Source organism: Oncorhynchus masou, chromosome 8 (genome assembly GCF_036934945.1).
Source record: "Oncorhynchus masou masou isolate Uvic2021 chromosome 8, UVic_Omas_1.1, whole genome shotgun sequence".
In the NCBI taxonomy this organism is placed as follows: Eukaryota; Metazoa; Chordata; class Actinopteri; order Salmoniformes; family Salmonidae; genus Oncorhynchus; species Oncorhynchus masou.
The window spans coordinates 34,113,979-34,135,335 of NC_088219.1; the positions used below are offsets into that span (position 1 = coordinate 34,113,979).

General features: G+C 41.5%; 1 protein-coding gene across 1 annotated transcript in view; it reads right to left on the bottom strand.

The window, feature by feature from the left end:
- LOC135544567 (allograft inflammatory factor 1-like) overlaps window positions 1–21,357 on the bottom strand; it is a 55,464-nt gene that overhangs the window by 2,900 nt on the left and 31,207 nt on the right. The gene's annotated exons all lie outside the window — the stretch shown is intronic.

The following is a 21,357-nucleotide window of genomic DNA, read 5'->3' on the forward strand; positions in this document are numbered from 1 at the left end:
ACCAATTGATCGTGATCGACTGGTCGATCTTCAAGGCATTCCAAGTCGATCACAAAACATTTCAGTTGAAAAGCCAACGATAAAGGCTTTGCGCTCCTCCCCCCCACCGTTACGTTGTTGCGGTAGGCACACTTTATTCAGAAGCCCTGCGGACCGGGAGATCTGTGGCTAAATCGAGAGCGCCTACTGCGCTGGCCAATCGGATACCTCATATCACTGTGCCTACAGCTTCCAAGACCTAGGCCACAGCAAAGTTTGACACTAGCCTACGTGAAATGTCATGACTTTTAAAACCATGACCAGTACGAGACTGTCAAAGAATACAGCAAAAAGCTGCTGTTTTTACGAGTGAGTTCGCGTTTTTATTAAGCACAGCCAACAGTTTTTATTCAACACTATTAGAAAACATCAAACGCATTTCTCCCTACATCTAGTCGTGTTGCCTCTGCAATGAAAGAGTAGTCAAGTGTATCGATTGTCCTGCATTTCTAATTATTATTAGCTGCTCATTGTGTATATTTTAATTGAGACCTTCTCTGGTCCCTGGAACAACATGAATTTGTGCATGACTGAGGCAGATACGGTGCAACTCAGGTTTCGCCATCAGGTGGAAGACGGTGTCCCCTCTCTCTGGTCCGTTTCAACTGATGAAAGTAAGGAAAGAGCAGGGAACATGAGAGGTGGACCCTCTGCTGCTCTCTCCCTCCTTCCGCTAAGAGTAATGCCGTGTTCAAAACAACTGGGAACTCGGGGAAATCTCAGACTTCTGACTTCAACCGGGAATCCAAGTTGGAAACTCCAGTTGGAAACCTATAAGTTGGAAACTCCGGTATGTTTCTAGACCACCGACGTTCCGACATGAAGACCACTGATGTTATGATTTGACCTAGTTTCTTACCCCCAGAGTACTCAGTTGTCTTGAAAGCACCATTACCATCAGATGCAGGTAGCCTACAACCAGTCCAGTAAAATAAAAGCTAATTAGTGCATATTATTTCAATTTATGCTCAGCCTGTTCATTTGTAAGTGCAACACCAATTGATCTATTTTGTTATTAAAGCTCGAGTTTTGCAATATACACTGAACAAAAACATAAAACACATCATGCAACAAATTGAAAAATTGTACATACTGTATAAGAAAATCAGTCAATTAAAAATTTAAAAAAATCATTAGGCCCTAATCTATGGATTTCACATGACTGGGAATACGGGTATGCATCTGTTGGTCACAGATACCTTTAAAAAAAGTAGGGGCGTGGATCAGAAAACCAGTCAGTATCTGGTGTGACCACCATTTGCCTCATGCAGCGCAACACAATCAGGCTGCTGATTGTGGCCTGTGGAATATTGTCCCACTCCTCTTCAATGGCTGTGCAAAGTTGCTAGATATTGGCGGGAACTGGAACACGCTGTCATACACATCGATCCAGAGTAGAGGTCGACCGATTAATTGGAATGGCCGATTAATTAGGGCCGATTTCAAGTTTTCATAACAACCGGAAATCTGTATTTTGGGGCGCCGATTTTGCCAATGTTTTTTTTTTTTTTTACACCTTTATTTAATCTTTATTTAACTAGGCAAGTCAGTTAAGAACACATTCTTATTTTCAATGACGGCCTAGGAACGAGGCAGAACGACAGATTTTTACCTTGTCAGCTCGGGGGATTCAATCTTGCAACCTTACAGTTAACTAGTCCAATGTTCTAACCACCTGCCTCACGAGAAGCCCGCCTGTTACACGAATGCAGTAAGCCAAGATAAGTTGCTAGCTAGCATTAAATTTATCTTATAAAAAACAATCAATCAACGACTGCCGTTGCACCAATGTGTACTTAACCATGAACATCAATGTCTTTCTTAAAATCAATACACAAGTATATATTTTTAAACCTGCATATTTAGCTAAAAGAAATCCAGCTTAGCAGGCAATATTAACCAGGTGAAATTGTGTCACTTTTCTAGCATTCATTGCACGCAGAGTCAGGGTATATGCAACAGTTTGGGCCGCCTGGCTCTTTGCAAACTAATTTGCCAGAATCTTACGTAATTATGACATAACATTAAAGGTTGTGCAATGCAACAGGAATATTTAGACTCATGGATGCCACCCGTTAGATAAAATACAGAATGGAATAAATGTTTTGTTTTCGAGGTGATAGTTTCCAGATTTGACCTAAGGTTCGTATTTCTGTGTGTTTATTATAGTTAAATCTATGATTTGATATTTGATAGAGCAGTCTGACTGAGGGGTGGTTGGCAGCAGCAGGCTCGTAATAGTCAAAGGTATATGGTTTAGAGACAAATAGTCGACGCGTTATAATTCCTGTAACAACTTGCGGCTGAACTTGAAAGGGGTTCCTTCGTTATTTTACCGTTCATATCTTCCATACAGAATGTCTTGATCTACTTCAAATAAGGTATGTGTTTCGGGCAGGCTTAAACCGCCTCGGGTTTTGATACCCGTGTATATCTCACTAGGATAAGGTAACGTTTGTCAAAATATTTTCATAAATCCATCTTCGCTTATATTTTGCCCATATTGATCAGTGTCCTATGGGTATCTACACAATTGGCAAGGTGGTGTAAGCCTACACGAAACACAGACCTTATTTTAAGTGAATCTAAAAATATCCTATGGAATAAATAAATGTTCAGATTTTGCTAGAAGGTGTCATGGGAATTATGACTCGCACTTTGGTAGTCAATTCTTACCATGTCCATTATTAAAATAGGATTTCCTGCATATATACATGAAAGTTTTTGTTTTCAACATTCATCACAGGTAACTTAAACTCTATTTTTATTCAAACAGTTGAGAGTATTTGTCTCCTAAGCAGACTCTTCAGTATCATTGTCACTTCAGAGCTGTGTGTGTGTTTTACAGATGGCAGAGAAAAGCAGAGCACCAGTGTGGGACTATTACATGGAATTGGCACCAGGGAAAGCAAGGTGTCTTATTTGTAAGCATGGGGTCAGAAATGGCTAAATCAAAAAATATCACCAACCTGTGGAATCACCTTAACACCTATCCAAAAGCCCATATGTATTACATTAAGTTAAAATAAAAGTGTTCATTGTTCATTCAGTACTATTGGAATTGTCATTATTACAAAAATGTGTGTATATATATACACATTTTAAAATTCGGCCGATGAGATCGGTATCTGTTTTTTTGTGTCCTTCAATAATCGGTATCGGCGTTGAAAAATCATAATCGGTCGACTCTAATCCAGAGCATCCCAAACATGCTCAATAGGTAACATCTGGTGAGTGAGCATGCAGGCCATGATAGAACTGGGACATTTTCAGCTCCGGGAATTGTGTTCAGATCCTTGCAAATGGGGCCATTTTCATTCTGAAACATAAGGTGATGGTGGTGGATGAATGGCATGACAATGGGCCTCAGGATCTCGTCACGGTATCTCGGTACTTTCAAACGGCCATTGTTAAAATGCAATTGCGTTCATTGTCCTTAGTTTATGCCTTCGCATACGATAATCCCACTGCCATCATGGTGCACTCTGTTCACAACGTTGACATCAGCAAACCGCTCACCCCACAAGACGCCATACATGCTGTCTGCTATCTGCACGCTACAGTTGAAACCGGGATTCATCCATTAAGAGTACACCTCCAGCATTCCAGTGGCCATCGAAGGTAAGCATTTGCACACTGAAGTTGGTTATGACGCCGAACTGCAGTCAGGTCAAGACCCTGGTTAGGACAACGAGCAAGCAGATGAGCTTCCCTGAGACGGCTTCTGACAGTTTGTGCAGAAATTCTTTGGCTGTGCAAACCCACAGTTTCATCAGCTGTCCAGGTGGCTGGTCTCAGACGATTCTGCAGGCGAAGAAACCAGATGTGGTTGTCCTGGGCTGGTGTGGTTACAAGTGGTCTAGGGTTGTGAGGCCGGTTGGAAGTACTGCCAAATTCTCTAAAACGACATTGGAGGCAGCTTACGATAGAGAAATTAACATAAAATGATCTGGCAACAGCTCCTGTAGTTAGCATGCCAATTGCATGCTTCCTCAAAACTTGAGACATCTGTGGCATTGTGTTACGTGACAAAACTGCACATTTTAAAATGGCCACACAAGGTGCACCTGTGTAATGATGATGTTGTTGAATATTTTTATTTAACCTTAAGTTTACTAGGCAAGTCAGTTAAGAACAAATTATTATTTTCAATGACGGCCTAGGAACAGTGGGTTAACTCCCTGTTCAGGGGCAGAACGACAGATTTGTACCTTGTCAGCTCGGGGATTCAAACTTGCAACCTTTCGGTTACTAGTTCAACGCTCTAACCACTAGGCCACTAGGATACCCTGCTGCCCTTTGATATGCCACACCTGTCAGGTGGATGGATTATCTTGGCAAAGGAGAAATGCTCACGAACAGGGATGTAAACAAATTTGTGCACAACATTTGAAGGAAAAAAGCTTTTTGTGCGTATGGAACATTTCTGGAATATTTTATTCAGCTCAAGAAATATGGGGCCAACACTTTATATGTTGCATTTATATTTTTTGTTCAGTGTAATATGATCTGAGAAGAACAATATTGTCAGGCCAGGCATGTAGCCAATATGCTGTGATAATGTATTAGGCCTACTGCACAAACACCATTCCTACGTAACTGTTTTTATTAGGTTAACTTCTTATGGCTGCAGGGGCAGTATTGAGTAGCTTGGATGAAAAGGTGCCCATTGTAAACGGCCAGCTCCTCAGTCTCAGTTGCTAATATATGCATATTATTAGTAGTATTGGATAGAAAACACTCTAAAGTTTCCAAAACTGTCAAAATATTGTCTGTGAGTATAACAGAACTGATATTGCAGGCGAAACCCTGAGGAAAATCAAACCAGGAAGTGGCTTCTATTTTGAAAACTCCATGTTCCATAGCCTCTCTTTGCTCCATTTAAAGGGATATCAACCAGATTCCTTTTCCTATTGCTTCCTCAAGGTGTCAACACAGTATTCAGACATAGTTTCAGGCTTTTATTTTGAAAAATGAGCCAGAACGATAACATCATGTCAAGTGTTCGCACGAGTTTTGCTCGCGCAACAGAGTTTGGGCAGCCATTGCCGTTCCACCTCCTACTGAACAAGACCGTTGCGGTTGATATATTATCGATTATATATTTTAAAAACAACCTGAGGATTGATTATAAAAAACGTATGACATGTTTCTGTGGACATTACGGAAACTATTTGGAAATTGTATGTGTTGTCGTGACCGCTCTTTCCTGTGGATTTCTGAATATAACGCGACAAACAAACAGAGGTGTTTTGGATATAAAAATAATTTTTATGGAACAAAAGGAACATTTATTGTGTAACTGGGAGTCTTGTGAGTGAAAACATCCGAAGATCATCAAAGGTAAACGATTAATTTGATTGCTTTTCTGATTTTCGTAACCGAGCAACCTGTTGCTAAGTGTACTTAATGTTTTATCGTGCGATCGATAAACTTACAAACGCTTGGATTTCATTCACTGAAAAGCATAATTTCAAAATCTGATACGACAGAAGGTGAAGCTGTGTTTTCCTATATTGCACTTGTGATTTCATGAATATAAATATTTTCAGTAATATTGTTTGAATTTTATTTTACTAGGCAAGTCAGTTAAGAACAAATTCTTATTTTCAATGACGGCCTAGGAACTGCCTTACAGAAATGACAGATTTGTACTTTGTCAGCTTGGGTATTTAAACTTGCAACCTTTCGGTTACTAATCCAACACTCTTACCACTAGGCTACGCTCCTGCGCATTATAATGAGCAGCGTGGTGACCTAGAGGCCGGAGAGGGAGCACACGTGACAGGTGTGAATACTGTAGGTGCTTTTCTAAGTGAAGAGTTTATTTCCAAAACTCTAAATCCACCACTTTTTCACATGTTTTTTCAACAGAAATGATTGCTTATGGGTACCCTCATATGTGTGTAAAATCCATTCATTCATAGATTTTAGTGGTGTATGAAAATGTTTTTTTTTTTGTTCGTATCCTGGAAATTTGACTATGATATGTGGTTGTCTCACCTAGTCATCTTAAGATGAATGCCCATACTGTAAGTATCTTTGGATAAGAACATCTGATGAATGATTAAAATACAGATTTCACATTGCTCTATTGAATAATACTTTTGTAAAAAAAAATAACTTTTTAAAATATTTTTATAATTTGTACATTTCTTTATTACAAATGTAGTTATTTATTACATTTGACTGTGTAAAACCTAGCAGTACTACTTATTACTATGAGAGTGAGGCGGATATATAGCATTTTGCTAAATAAAAAAAGATTATTTGTCTAAATAAAACCATTAAGCGATAGATTGGTCTGTGATTGAACAACCCCAAACCATGATTAGATAGTGGGAAAACTACACCAAATCTCTTTCATAATTTCTTTAAAACAATAAAAACTCATTTCCAACATCCTGAAAATGAATATATATAGCGTTTTGTAATTAAACTCTATAAGTACATTGAACAACACGGTCATTGGGGGTGTCCAGCTGTAGAACATAAAAAGTAGAGGATTTTTTAAGCAGCAGCAGCAGAGACAATCAATCCCCTGGATCAAGACCCATATTTTTTTGTGAGTAAAGAAACTAAATACTGTGTGTGGGAGTGCGCATGTGTGTCTATGCATGAGAGTGAGTGAGTTAGGGCTGACTCCATTTAGTCTACTATTCGATTGTTTTGTTGATAGGCTGTTGGTCAACAAAGATTTTTTTAACCAAGCTGTGGCAAATACCCTACATGACCAAAAGTCTGTGGACACCTGCTCGTCGAACATCTCATTCCAAAATCATGGGCATTAATATGGAGTTGGCCCCCCCTTTGCTGCTATAAAAGCCTCCACTCTTCTGGGAAGGCTATCAACTAGATGTTGGAACATTGCTGCGGGGACTTGCTTCCATTCAGCCACAAGAGTATTAGTGAGGTTGGGCACTTATGTTCGGCGATTTGGCCTGGTTCGCAGTCGGCGTTCCAATTCATCCCAAAGGTGTTCGATGGAGTTGAGGTCAGGGCTCTGTGCAGACCAGTCAAGTTCTTCCACACTGATGATCAATGATCTCAACAATTCATTCTGTATGGACTTCGCTTTGTGCACGGGGGCATTGTAATGCTGGAACAGGAAAGGGCCTTCCACAAACTGTTGCCATAAAGTTGGAAGCACAGAGTCATCTAGAATGTCATTGTAATGCTGTAGCATTAAGATTTCCCATCATTGGAACTAAGTGGCCTAGCCCAAACCATTAAAACAGCCCCAGACCACTATTCCTCCTCCATAAAACTTTACATTTGGGCAGGTCGAGTTATCCTGGCATCCGTCAAACACAGATTCGTCCATCAGACTGTCAGATGGTGAAGCGCGATTCATCACTCCAGAGAACATGTTTCCACTGCTCCCAGAGTCCAATGGCGTTGAGCAAGAATAGGGTTTTTTCTTCTGGTATGGCTCTATTGATCTCAAGACTCCCTCTTTAGTAATTTGTGTGTCTTAACTTTTAATCGCAGTGCTTAAAGCATCAGCAAGCTCAGTAGTCTACATATAGCTGATTTTATTCAAACATAGGGTGTGTCTATATATGGAAAAATACACGTTTAAAAATGTTGACCAATCGTTTGGTTGAAAGAACAGCCGACTCTCAGTCGACAAAGATTTATTTTAGTCGGGGACAGCCCTAGAGTGAGTGAATGATTGCGAGACCGGGAGAGAGAGAGAGAGTACGTTCACATGTGTATGCTATAGCAGGATTTGGGCCATGCACCAAGGGATGGGGTTTGGGGAACATGCTTGGCAACCCTCCCAAGACTGCCTCTATTCTATTCCCAGTGCCTGGGAACTGAGAGCTGGACAGGATTTAAGATGGCTGCAGTGCAGTGTCCATTCAGTGTCCCACACAAACGAGAGTCCCGAACGACAGTCACTAATGACACAGTCCCCAACGAGCAGTCAGGCCAGAGGGGGAGATCAAAACAGGACGCCCTGCTGAGTTTAACAGGGGGCTTATGCCCGCAACAAGGACACACTGATCTAAATAGATATGGAGTAGAGAGAGAGAGGGAGGGAAAGACAGTGTTTCCACAAGTACAGTACATAGAGTACCCAGCCAAATCGGAGAAGTAGTTCAAATGTATTTGCAGAAAGAGGTATATTTGTGTCCATCCTAATGCCTTGATTCCATCTGAAATGCACAATAAAATTATTGGAATACTTTATTCGAGTTTACTTCCCAGATTGGAAAAAATCAATGTTTATTCTTCAAATTATGTATTTTATTAAAAACAGACACATTTATTAAAGGTTTTGTTTTTCCAGGTTTCCGTTTCTCCCAGTTTCAGGCTGTATATATATATATATATATAGTGTAACGGATCTCGTCCTCCTCTTCTGAGGAGGAGTAGCGAGAAGGATCGGAGGACCAATGGGCAGCGCGGTAAGTGTCCATAATGTTTAATCAAAACACAGCAGAACACTGGAACAAAACAATAAACGTGAATAAACGACACAGCCCAGTGTGGTAACAAACACTGACACGGAAGACAAACACCCACAACTCAAAAGTGAAACCAGGCTACCTAAGTATGATTCTCAATCAGGGACAACAATTGACAGCTGCCTCTGATTGAGAACCATACTAGGCTGAACACAGAAATCCCAAATTATAGAAAAACGAACAGACAACCCACCCAACTCACGCCCTGACCATACTAAAACAAAAGACATAACAGGGGAACTAAGGTCAGAACGTGATATATAGACACACACACACACACACACACACACACACACACACACACACACACACACACACACACACACACACACACAGTTGAAGTCTGAAGTTTACATGCACCTTAGCCAAATACATTTAAACTCAGTTTTTCATAATTCCTGACATTTAATCCTAATATAGATTTCCTGTCTTGGGTCAGTTAGGATCACCACTTTATTTTAAGAATGTCAAATGTCACAATAACAGTAGAGAGTAGAGTAGTAGTAGAGATTTATTTCAGCTTTAATTTCTTTCATCACATTTCCAGTGGGTCAGAAGTCTACATACACTCAATTAGTATTTGGTAGCAATGCCTTTAAATTGTTTAGCTTGGGTAAAACGTTTCGGGTAGCATTCCACAATCTTCCCACAATAAGTTGGGGGAATTTTGCCCATTCCTCCTGACAAACTGGTGTAACTGAGTCAGGTTTGTAGACCTTGGACGCACACTCATTTTCAGGTCTGCCACAAATTTTCTATGTGATTGAGGTTGTGATGGCCACTCCAATACCTTGACTTTGTTATCCTTAAGCCATTTTGCCACAACTTTGGAAGTATGATTGGGGTCTTTGTTCATTTGGAAGACCCAATTGCGACCAAGCTTTAACTTCGTAACTGATGTCTTGAGATGTTGCTTCAATATATCGACATAATTTTCCTTCCTCATGATGCCATCTATTTTGTGAAGTGCACTAGTCCCTCCTGCAGTAAAGCACCCCCACAACATGATGCTGCCACCCCCGTACTTCACGGTTGGCATGGTGTTCTTCGGCTTGCAAGCCTCCCTCTTTTTCCTCCAAACATAGCAATAGTCATTATGGCCAAACAGTTTTATTTGTGTTTCATCAGACATTTCTCCAGAAAGCATGATCTTTGTCCCCAGGTGCAGTAGCAAACCGTAGTCTGGCTTTTTTATGGCGGTTTTGGAGCAGTGGCTTCTTCCTTGCTGAGTGGCCTTTCAGGTTATGTCGATATAGGACTCGTTTTACTGTGGATATAGATACTTTTGTTTCACAAAGTCCTTTGCTGTTGTTCTGGGATTGATTTGCACTTTTCACACCAAAGTACTTTCATCTCTAGGAGACAGAATGCATCTCCTTCCTGAGCAGTATGACGGCTGTGTGGTCCCATGGTGTTTATACTTGCATACTATTGTTTGTACAGATGAATGTGGTACCTTCAGGCGTTTGGAAATTGCTCCCAAGGATGAACCAATTTCCCCCCCCCCCTGAGGTCTTGGCTGATTTCTTTTGATTTTCCCATGATGTCAAGCAAAGAGGCACTGAGTTTGAAGGTAGGCCTTGAAATACATCCACAGGTACACCTCCAATTGACTCAAATGATGTCAATTAGCCTATCAGAAGCTTCTAAAGCCATGACATAATTTTCTGGAATTTTCCAAGCTGTTTACAGGCACAGTCAACTTAGTGTATGCATGTAAACTTCTGACCCACTGGAATTGTGATACAGTGAATTATAAGTGAAATGACCTGTCTGTAAACAATTGTTGGAAAAATGACTTGTCATGCACAAAGTAGATGTCCTAACCGACTTGCAAAAACTACAGTTTGTTAACAAGAAATTAGTGGAGTGGTTGAAAAATGAACTTCTTGCGTCGAGCAATCCCGGATCCGGGATCCTATTTATAGCCTCAAGCTTATTAGCATAACGGTCATCCATAATATCGACTGAAACACGGCAAACGCTGTTTAGAATCAATCCTCAAGGTGTTTTTCATATATCTCTTCATTGATATATCGTTCGTGGAAGCCTGCTTTCTTCTCTGAATCCCATGGAAAAATACTTGCAGCTGAGGTTTGCGCACCAATTTCGGCGCAGGACACCGGGCGGACACCTGGTAAATGTGGTCTCTTATGGTCAATCTTCCAATGATATGCCTACAAATATGTCACAATGCTGCAGACACCTTGGGGAAACGATAGATCGGGCAGGCTCATTCCTTGCGCATTCACAGCCATATAAGGAGACAATGAAAAACAGAGCCTCAAAAATCCTGCTCATTTCCTGTTTGAAGTTTCATCTTGGTTTCGCCTGTAGCATCAGTTCTGGGGCACTCACAGATAATATCTTTGCAGTTTTGGAAACGTCAGTGTTTTCTTTCCAAAGCTGTCAATTATATGCATAGTCGAGCATGATTGCGCTTAAAACGGGCACGTTTTTTTATCCAATAATGAAATAGCTCCCCTATAGATTCAAGAGGTTAATGACTCCAACCTAAGTGTATGTAAACTTCTGACTTCAACTGTATACCCAGTCAAAAGTGTGGACACACCTACTCATTCAAGGGTTTTCTTTATATTTACTATTTTCTAGCCAAAAAATACAAATCAAAATACATTTTATATTCTTCAAATTAGCCACCCTTTGCTTTGATGACAGCTTTGCACACTCTTGGCATTGTCTCAACCAGCATGTCCCCCCCATCCCCAGTGAAAGTTGCGCCCATGATCATCACTAACGGCCACACACAGGGGCATTCTCGTGGCCTCATTCACAAAGTTGCAGGAAATACGAATCACTGATGCATTCTCTTCATGTCTTATGATAAACTTGGCCAAATTAATTAATGTTCAATACATTTAGATGATTCAATACATTTTTGAATATTGTTGAATTCCGTTTTAATGCCTGGAGTCCATGAAGCCTAATGATCATTTTTGGATCAGAATAAAGGTTCTCCACTGCCCATTGTTCCTGCAGTAATGATGAATTCCGTTTTAATGCCTGGAGTCCATGAAGCCTAATTATCATTTTTGGATCAGAATAAAGGTTCTCCACTGCCCATTGTTCCTTCAGTAATGATGAATTCCGTTTTAATGCCTGGAGTCCATGAAGCCTAATTATCATTTTTGGATCAGAATAAAGGTTCTCCACTGCCCATTGTTCCTTCAGTAATGATGAATTCCGTTTTAATGCCTGGAGTCCATGAAGCCTAATTATAATTTTTGGATCAGAATAAAGGTTCTCCACTGCCCATTGTTCCTGCAGTAATGATGAATTCCGTTTTGCCTGGAATGCCATTTTTGGATCAGAATAAAGGTTCTCCATGATTGTTCCTTCAGTAATGATGAATTCCGTTTTAATGCCTGGAGTCCATGAAGCCTAATTATAATTTTTGGATCAGAATAAAGGTTATCCACTGCCCATTGTTCCTGCAGTAATGATTCACCATCTTCATCGAATGTTTTCAGAACGTATCTGCACTGCAGATAATCGCCAAACAGCCTAGGCCTACCAGTAACCTGTGCAAAATAGAGAGCCAAATGAACGTCTCTCACGGATGCGATTGGTTCGGCTTCACTGACGAGACGTCACTAATTTTAGCGTCACTCTCTGGCAAACCCCAACATCTTAGGAAAGGTAAATTTGTCCCAATATGATTCCACGAACATAAATCATGCAACGTGGTTATATTTATGAATGGCAAAGGGATATAGGAGTTAAGACTTTATTTCAGTCAGATCGACATCTTTTATAAACTAGTCAACACTTGCTGTTCAGTTATCATCAACGCACAGTAAATAGCCTACTTTGCGCCATGACTCTGTGTGGTTGGCAATGTGAAACACGCAAAGGAAAATCAATTAACGTGCCCGAAAACAATATTTAGGCTAAGTTGTGGATTTCCATTCATCGTTACATTTTACACAACATGGGACGCACAAATTCACGAGCATCATGCTCTCCCCCTCCATGTAAAGAAAATTGACTGTCACTAGAGATCTGTATATAAATTAGGGCTGGGCGATATGGCCAAAATATATCATAGTATTTTTCAAATTTGACGGTATTTTAAGTTTTTTGATTAAGAAAAGTTCTTCTTTTGCGTTATGAGTAGTGCGTGAGCCTAGGGTGGCAACACATATATTCTACATTTAATTCAATGGGTCTTTCTCCATTCTGATTGTTTAATACTGTTCAAATCAACTTCAACCTAAAATTATTTCCTGCATTTCCATCAATTTCTGCATTTCCTGCACTTGCCACTATATTGGCAAAAAACTAGGCCTTATTTTTAACCAAACGTTGCAACTGCGATTTAGATCAAAAACTTGTTAGTTTGGAATCATGGAAATAGAATGTTTATTCTAACTCTATAGTTAGAATATAAATAATAGTGGGCACTTTGAATACAGTGTTTTGACATGACAACGAATGAAAATGCCATGGAGGAGTAATTGTGACAGGGTAGGAACCAAAGTGATGGTCCGTGTTTTCCAAGGGGACCCTATAAACTTTGGCTACATTAAATCTTTATTCATGTAGCCAACATATTCATGCCTCGCCTATTCCTCTTTGATTTATAAGATACTTGTCTTGTTTTGCACACTTTTGTACAAAATAATCAAATGTAGTACTACAGGATATTTCTTAACGTAGCTCTTTATTAGCTAGCTATAACTGGCATGTTAACGTATCGCCAACCAGGATAAACTGACCATGACCTAAACATTTGGGTGGTCGTAACCAATCATAGCACAGTATGGCGGTAAAATGCATCCAATTACAATTCAGTATGTTTACACATATTACATCCTCTTCTTTTAAAACAAAAGAAAAAGGTTTACATATTCTAAGCGTTTCTTTTGAATACATGCTCTGTAGTTTGAACTCAAGGTAGGTACCCATTTATATTGCATACTACACCAACTGAATCAACATAGACTCTGAAACAATAATCCAACATACTGTTACTTTTCAAACAAGGGATTCTCAGCAACTCAGCTTCCACTGTAGAAATAACATCTTAACATTTTCAATAACAAGATTACAGTCTGGAATTATTTTAGGGCAGCGATCCGCCTATACCCTTTGACATTTCACAGGTGTAAGACAGCTCTGGGCTTGACCTCTCTTCCTGACCTTGTGCGATATGATGCTGAGCATGCTTCTGTGTCAGTCAACAGTTCTTGTGGTGTTGCAGGTAAGTATGGTGTATGTTGTGCTGTGAGTGTTTAGTCCATCACGTTCTCTTTCAGGGGAACAGTTCATCTCATCAGTGTGTTGTTCTTTTGTGTTCAGTAGGTGACGACTGCTGCGGTACACCGCTCCTTCTGCGGTGCGGACGTGATATGAACGTTCAGTGTCAGCTGGCTAGATGACGACTGCTGGCTTCCAGAGGCCATGCTCCTGGATTCTAACGGACTCTCCGTCGATCAGTGGTGGCAGTGGTCTAGCTGACCTGTCGTAGTATCGCTTTTGTTGTTGTCTCTGCACGTTTTTCATGCATTTCCTTGTAGCCGATGACCTCAGGTTGCAGCTGCTGGTTGGTGCTGGGAAGGATTGAGCGAAGTCTGCGGCTCATCAACAGTTCATCAACAGCTGGGCTGGTGATTTGAAGTTGTCAACTAGAGTGTTGCGGTATTCAAGGAGACTGAGGTAGGGGTCTCTCGTCTGCTTTTGCTTTGTCCATGAGTGATTTAGCAATCTGCACAGATTTTTCAGCAAGTCCATTACTTTGAGGCTAATGTGGGCTTGTGGTGACATGTGTAAACTCCCATGCTTTTGTGAAGGATTCAAACTCGTATGATTTGTAACAGGGCCCATTGTCAGATATTAAAGTCTCTACAATGCCATGCCTGGCAAAGGCTTCTTTCAGCTTGTGTATCACAGCTGCAGATGTGGTGCTGTGAAGCTTGTCGAGTTTGAAGTATCCACTTTTACAATGTAGTCCTCGTTGTTCCAGGTGAACAGATCGGTTGCCACGACCTGCCAGGTTCGGTCTGGGATACAGTGAGGTAACATTGGCTCTTTGGTGTTTGGAGGGGCGTCGTTCAAGACATATGGCGCATTTACCAACAATGTCCTCTATTAATTTCCACACTCCAGGCCAAAACAAAATGTCCCGTGCTCTCTGTTTGCACTTTTCCATGCCCATGTGTCCAGCATGGATCTTTGTCAAAATCTCTTCTCTGAGACTGGAAGGAATAAATTATTTTCTCTCCTTTGAAAAGTATTCCGTTGATCTGTGATAGTTCATCACGATGGTTACAGAATTCTGAGACGCTCTGAGAGCATTTTCTCCTCTGCTCAGGCCATCCATCCTGTATGACTTTCCTCAGCTGTGTGAGTTGTGTGTCCTTTTCTGTTTCTGCTTGGATTTCCTTCAGTTTTGTGTCACCAACTGGTAAGTTGCTGTACACTGTGTGCACTTGCATGTCCATGCCTTCATTGAGGCTGCTGTCCTTATAGGTAAGAAACTTCCTGGCGAGTGTGTCTGCGACAGGGATGTCTTTGCCTGGACGGTGAGTGATTGTGAAGTCACATTTTTGTAGTTGAAGGATCATCCTCTGTAGCCTTGGTGGGGCTGGGGCTAGTCGCTTCCTCATAATTGACTCAAGGGGCTTGTGGTCTGATTCCACAATGACTTGTCGTCCATATATGTACTGATGGAAACGGTTACATCCGAACAGAATAGCGTAGAGCTCCTTTTCGATTTGAGCGTAGTCGATTTCACAGTCTGTGAGAGATTTGGAAGCGTAGCCGATGGGCTTTTCTTCTTGCAGTAGCACTACACCTAGTCCATACTTCAACGCGTCCACTTGGAGTCTGAGCTCTTTGTCGCAAGGCAAGGATTGGTCCTGGTTCTCTCGTGATCAAGTCTTTCACATTCTGGAAAGCAATGTCGTGTTGCTTGTCCCAGAGAAAGTCACTGGACTGCTTTAGCAGTTGACGCAGGGGTGCATTAGCATTGGAGAGGCTAACTTGGCTAAGTAGTTGACCATGCCAAGCACTGTTTCCAGCTCTGCATGGTTCTTTGGTGGCTCCATTTCTTTTATGGCTTATGATCTTCTGTGGATCTGGCTTGATTCCAGTCACTGTGAGAAGCTATCCGAAGTAGCTGACCTCTGTAGCGCTGACTGTGCTCTTCTCGGGATTGAGCCGGACTCCTCTCTCTAGGTTTCGGTCGTGCTCCTCTTTGCTTTGACCATAGACAAGGATGTTGTCCACAATTGCCACAACTCCATCGAGGCCTTCGTACACTTTGTCGATCTTTCGCTGAAACTCGTCTTGGGCTGAGATAATCCCAAAAGGCAGGCGACGGAACCTGTAGCATCCAAACGGTGTGTTGAATGTTGTGAGCTTAGATGACTCTTCTATGAGCTTGATAGCCCAGTAGCCTGATCTAGCGTCCATGACACTGAAGTAGTGTGTTCCCGCTAGCTTGTGTGTGATGCCATCTAGCATCGGTAAAGGATAATGCGGGCGTTTGATAGCCTTGTTCAAGTCTCTCGGGTCGAGACATACTCGGAGCTTGCCTGTGCGTGGTTTCTCCACCACCACTAACGCGTTTACCCAGTCAGTCGGTTCTGTAACCTTGGTGACTATGTCAGATTGCTCCATGCTCTCCAACTCTTTCTTCAGACGGGCAAGGAGAGCAAGGGGAATCTTTCTTGGTGGGTAGACCACAGGGGTTGCGTCTGGGTCAAGGTGAATGGTACATTCTCCTGGGAATAACGTGAACAAGCAGGGCACGCAGTCAGGCAGACATCAAAGCACACCTCCGATGCACAGAGAGCACGTTTTAGAATGAAGAGAGACATTCCTGTAAAAACATCAGCAAACTCCTCTAGTGTCTGCCTCTACTGGTGCTGTCACTGATAAAACTAGCTCGATGAAGTCCATGTCTAAACATGCTTTAACCTCTTGAAACTCTGGGGACGCTATTTCATTTTTGGATGAAAAACGTTCCCGTTTTAAACAAGATATTTTGTCACAAAAAGATGCTCGACTATGCATATAATTGATAGCTTTGGAAAGAAAACACTCTGAATTTTCCAGAACTGCAAAGATATTGTCTGTGGGTGCCCTAGAACGGGAGCTACAGGCAAAACCAAGATGAAACGGCAACCAGGAAATCAGCAGGATTTTTGAGGCTCTGTTTTCCATTGTCTCCTTATATGGCTGTGAATGCGAGAGGAATGAGCCTGCCCGATCTATCGTTTCCCCAAGGTGTCTGCAGCATCGTGACGTATTTGTAGGCATATCATTGGAAGATTGACCATAAGAGACTATATTTTCCAGGTGTCCGCCCGGTGTCCTCCGTCGAAATTGGTGCTTCATTTTCAGCTGCTGGTATTTTTCCATGCGATTCTGAGGGGAAAGCAGGCTTCCACGAACTGCATATCAATGAAGAGATATGTGAAAAAACACCTTGAGGATTGATTCTAAACAACGTTTGCCATGTTTCGGTCGATATTATGGAGTTAATTCGGAAAAAGTTTGACGTTTTGGTGACTGAATTTTCGGTTTGTTTCGGTAGCCAAATGTGATGTACAAAACGGAGCGATTTCTCCTACACAAAGATTCTTTCAGGAAAAACTGAACATTTGCTATGTAACTGAGAGTCTCCTCATTGAAAACATCCGAAGCTCTTCAAAGGTAAATGATTTTATTTATTTGGTTATCTGGTTTGTGTGAAAATGTTGCATGCTAAATGCTACGCAAAATGCTAAGATAGCTTGCAATACTCTTACACAAATGCTTGATTTGCTATGGTTCAAAAGCATATTTTGAAAATTTGAGATGACAGTGTTGTTAAGAAAAGGCTAAACTTGAGAGCTAGCACATTCATTTAATTTCATTTGCGATTTTCTTAAATAGTTAACGTTACCTTATGCTAATGAGCTTGAGGCTATAACTGGATACAGGTTTTTTTCATAGCCAAACGTGAACAAAACGGAGCGATTTGTCCTACACAAATAATATTTTTTTGAAAAACTGAACATTTGCTATCTAACTGAGAGTCTCCTCATTGAAAACATCTGAAGTTCTTCAAAGGTAAATGATTTTATTTGAATGATTTTCTTGTTTTTGTGAAAATGTTGCTGGCTGAATTCTAGGCTTATAGCTATGTTAGCTATCAATACTCTTACACAAATGCTTGTTTAGCTATGGTTGAAAAGCATATTTTGAAAATCTGAGATGACAGTGTTGTTAACAAAAGTCTAAGCTTGAGAGCAAATATAGTTATTTCATTATATTTGCGATTTTCATGAATAGTTAACGTTGCGTTATGCTAATGAGCTTGAGGCTATAAATAGAATCCCGGATCCGGGATTGCGCGACGCAAGAAGTTAAGACCTAGCACTGCAGGTGCTCTAGTGTCAACAACATAAAAGTCCAACATCATGTCACTTGTATTTGCATTTGAAAGTGCATGTGCCTTTTACTGGGAGCTGTTCGCCACCATAACCAGTCAGTCTGCGCGTGGTGGGCTGTAGCTCGCATTCAGATGTCAAGCTGTGGTACTTATTCAGAGGAATAATGTTTACTTGTGCACCAGTGTCTAGTTTGAACTTTCGCTTTGTGCCTTGTGTTCCCATCTCAATGTCAGCAAAGGCTTGCTCTTTCTCTGATATTTGACTTTTTTGTGTCACTGAATCAATAAACAGTTCATCAGCGTTTGACTCTTTGATTGACATTTCATCTTCACTCACTGTGTGTACTGTTTTTCCATGGTAAGCTCTTTACACTTTTGTAAAGTGATTCCATTTTCCACATTTAGTACACTGTTTGCCTTTAGCTGGGCAATTTCCTTGTTCACCATGGGGTGGAAGGGTAGCCTAGTGGTTAGAGCGTTGGACTAGTAACCAAAAGGTTGCAAGTTCAAATCCCCGAGCTGACAAGGTACAAATCTGTCATTCTGACCCTGAACAGGCAGTTAACACACTGTTCCTAGGCCATCATTGAAAATAAGAATTTGTTCTTAACTGACTTGCCTAGTAAAAAAAAAGAAAAATCCACAATATCCACATGTTTTGAGTCTGTGTCGCTCTGTTTTGGAGTTATGTCTCTCTCTGTTCTAAAACGTGCTCTCTGTGCACCGGAGGTGTGCTTTGATGTCTGCCTGACTGCGTGCACTGCTTGTTCACGTGATGCTCTCGTGCTGCCGCGTGAAATGGTTTTCATCTGAGCCTGTGCTAGCTCGTGAGATCTGGCTATGTCGATAGCTTTATCCAGCATTACCTCAGACCCAACATTCATCTCTCACTCGCGGTGAGTGTATTCCAAATACAATACGGTCCCTGACCATCTCATCCTTGTTTGCATAATCACAGTCTTTCACAAGCAGACGCAGCTCTGTCACAAACTGTTCAAAAGACTCGCTAGTTCCCCGTACTTTCTCATGGAATTTGTACCTAGCGAAAATCGTATTTGTCTTCGGCACAACATATGCTTCAAAACGATCGTAGTATGTTTTCAGTACCTTTGATTCAGCCACGGTAAGTGTCCATGTGTTGTAAATATCTCTCCCCTTTTCACCAATCCAGAGGAGCAAGTAGCTGCATTTTTCCTCTTCTCCTCTGTCCTTCAGAGGACCCGTGAACATTAGCTCCACATGCTGTTTGTACTTACGCCAAGTTTGTAGACTCCCAGTCCATTCGAGGTGAAGGAACTCCAGAAAAATCCATCTTGTAAGACCTTTTACTCTGACATCATGTCTTGTATTGCACACATTGTACAAAATAATAAAATGCAGTACTAGAGGATATTTCTTAACGTAGCTCTTTATTAACTAGCTATAACTGGCATGTTCACAGATCGCCAACCAGGATCAAACTGCCCATGACCTAACCATTTGGGTGGTCTTAACCAATCATAGCACAGTATGATATGGCGGTAAAATGCATCCAATTTCAATTCAGTATGTTTACACATATGAAAGTTACAATACTGTTGAACAAACATGCTGATTTAGGCCTCCACCAGTACTGGTATCAGGCTGCATTAGCTAGTTAAATTTGCTCGGACTCAGTACTTTTATTAGCCATTTAGCTAGCCAGTCAGCTATTAGCAATTAGCATTAGTGGCTAACAGTGGCTAACACGATTTAGCTTAACTTGCTAAGAAAATACAAACTGTTTGCAGATGTAAGAAACACAAACTAATATTGTAATTATAGAACACTTGTGGATCCAAGTTGTTGTATGTGCTGCATTGACCATGCAGACTGAACGAAAGTGTCTCGTGGTCAAGCAACAACAAATGCGCTCCTTGAGTGACAGGGGATGGGACTAGGTCCGCGTGAAAAGTGGCATGGAGAGAGAGAGTGGAAAGGGATGACTCCAGTAGTGGAGTAAACTATACCAATGGACATTACACACGGTGTATCACATTTAACAAACCAAACATTCAAATACCGTTATAGGGAAAGTAAAAAACCAAAACCGGTCCGTGCACCAATACTGGTATATAGTAAAATGCGGTATAATGCCCTGCATTAATGTAAATGACGAGATGTTCATGTCTCCACCCTAACAATGGGAGGCGTTGTCCCAAAGGCAGGCAGGCAGGCAAGATTAGGTCCAAAATAAGCCCATTTTGGACAGATTTCGGTGAGAGTGAAACCTCTCACTTCGCCTCATCTTCGGTTCTGATGTCAGAAGGTGAATTCACCAATTTGTAAGTCGCTCTGGATAAGAGCGTCTGCTAAATGACTTAAATGTAATGTAATGTTGCTGCGTTTCCCTGTCATCGCTCACTTTGTGACTGACGGACAGGCAACTGTCCTATCAATAGATCGTCAGAAGATGCATATCGTTCATTCTAGCGGGAGCGGGCTCGACGGACTAGCAAATCGAAACCTTTACATGAAAAGAAGCCTAGTTAATATGAAGTGGTAAAATATAGCCAGATGAAAATGAGCCTGCAACCGGCTGATTAGCAGACAGCCGGCACTAATGGAAAACACAGAGAGCGTGAGAGCGAGATTGGGATAGAGAGAATGACAAGCACACAAGGGAATGAGAGAACTACAGAGTGAGACAATATGAATATGAGCGATAGGAGTGCAGATAAAAAGACAAAGGGGGAGGGAAGTGAAAGATTGAAAGTGAAACACTGGAGAAGGAGGAATAAAATAGACGGATGGAGATACCCAGAAAGGCATTGAGAGAATGAAGGAGGAAGACAGATTGTTTGCTTTACTCAGCAAAAACACAGGAGGTAGACAAAGGGAGCGATGTGTATAGAAAACGAGAGAAAGAGAGAGAGCTGACGGCCTCTATTCAGAGCAAGGCGTCTTTACTTTCCTTTTTTGGTTAACCTCAGCAAAGCTCCTATAAGCTCATAAGGAGTGTTGATCCCAATGGAGGCCAAACCGCCTCCACGGCAACTCCAATGCTGGCGAACGTGTCCCTGGCAACCACTTCCCACTTTGTTCCTGACGACATTACCAATGGTTTCACTGGATGGCTTTTAATGGCTACTGTAGCAGCGTGTTTGAGGGGATCAGCCTGGCAAGGCCCTGAACAGATTTGCGCATCTTAAATCATGTAATGAGTAGTTATTTGGGATGCATGATGATTTGTCGATCAGTGATTCTGCACTTAGCCTTGGTAAGTATGCCTGTAGATTCCCTTATGACAATGTAGCGAGCCACAGTCAGCCGTCAGGCACAGTCACACCACAGTTCCACTAAAATACTCAGGATCATCTAATTGGCTGGCTGGGCTCCACGAGGAAAGAGAGGGATTCCTCCTCTCACCGTGTGGTGGTTCACACGCTAAACCTGCTAAGCCCATCACACCGACCTGAACTA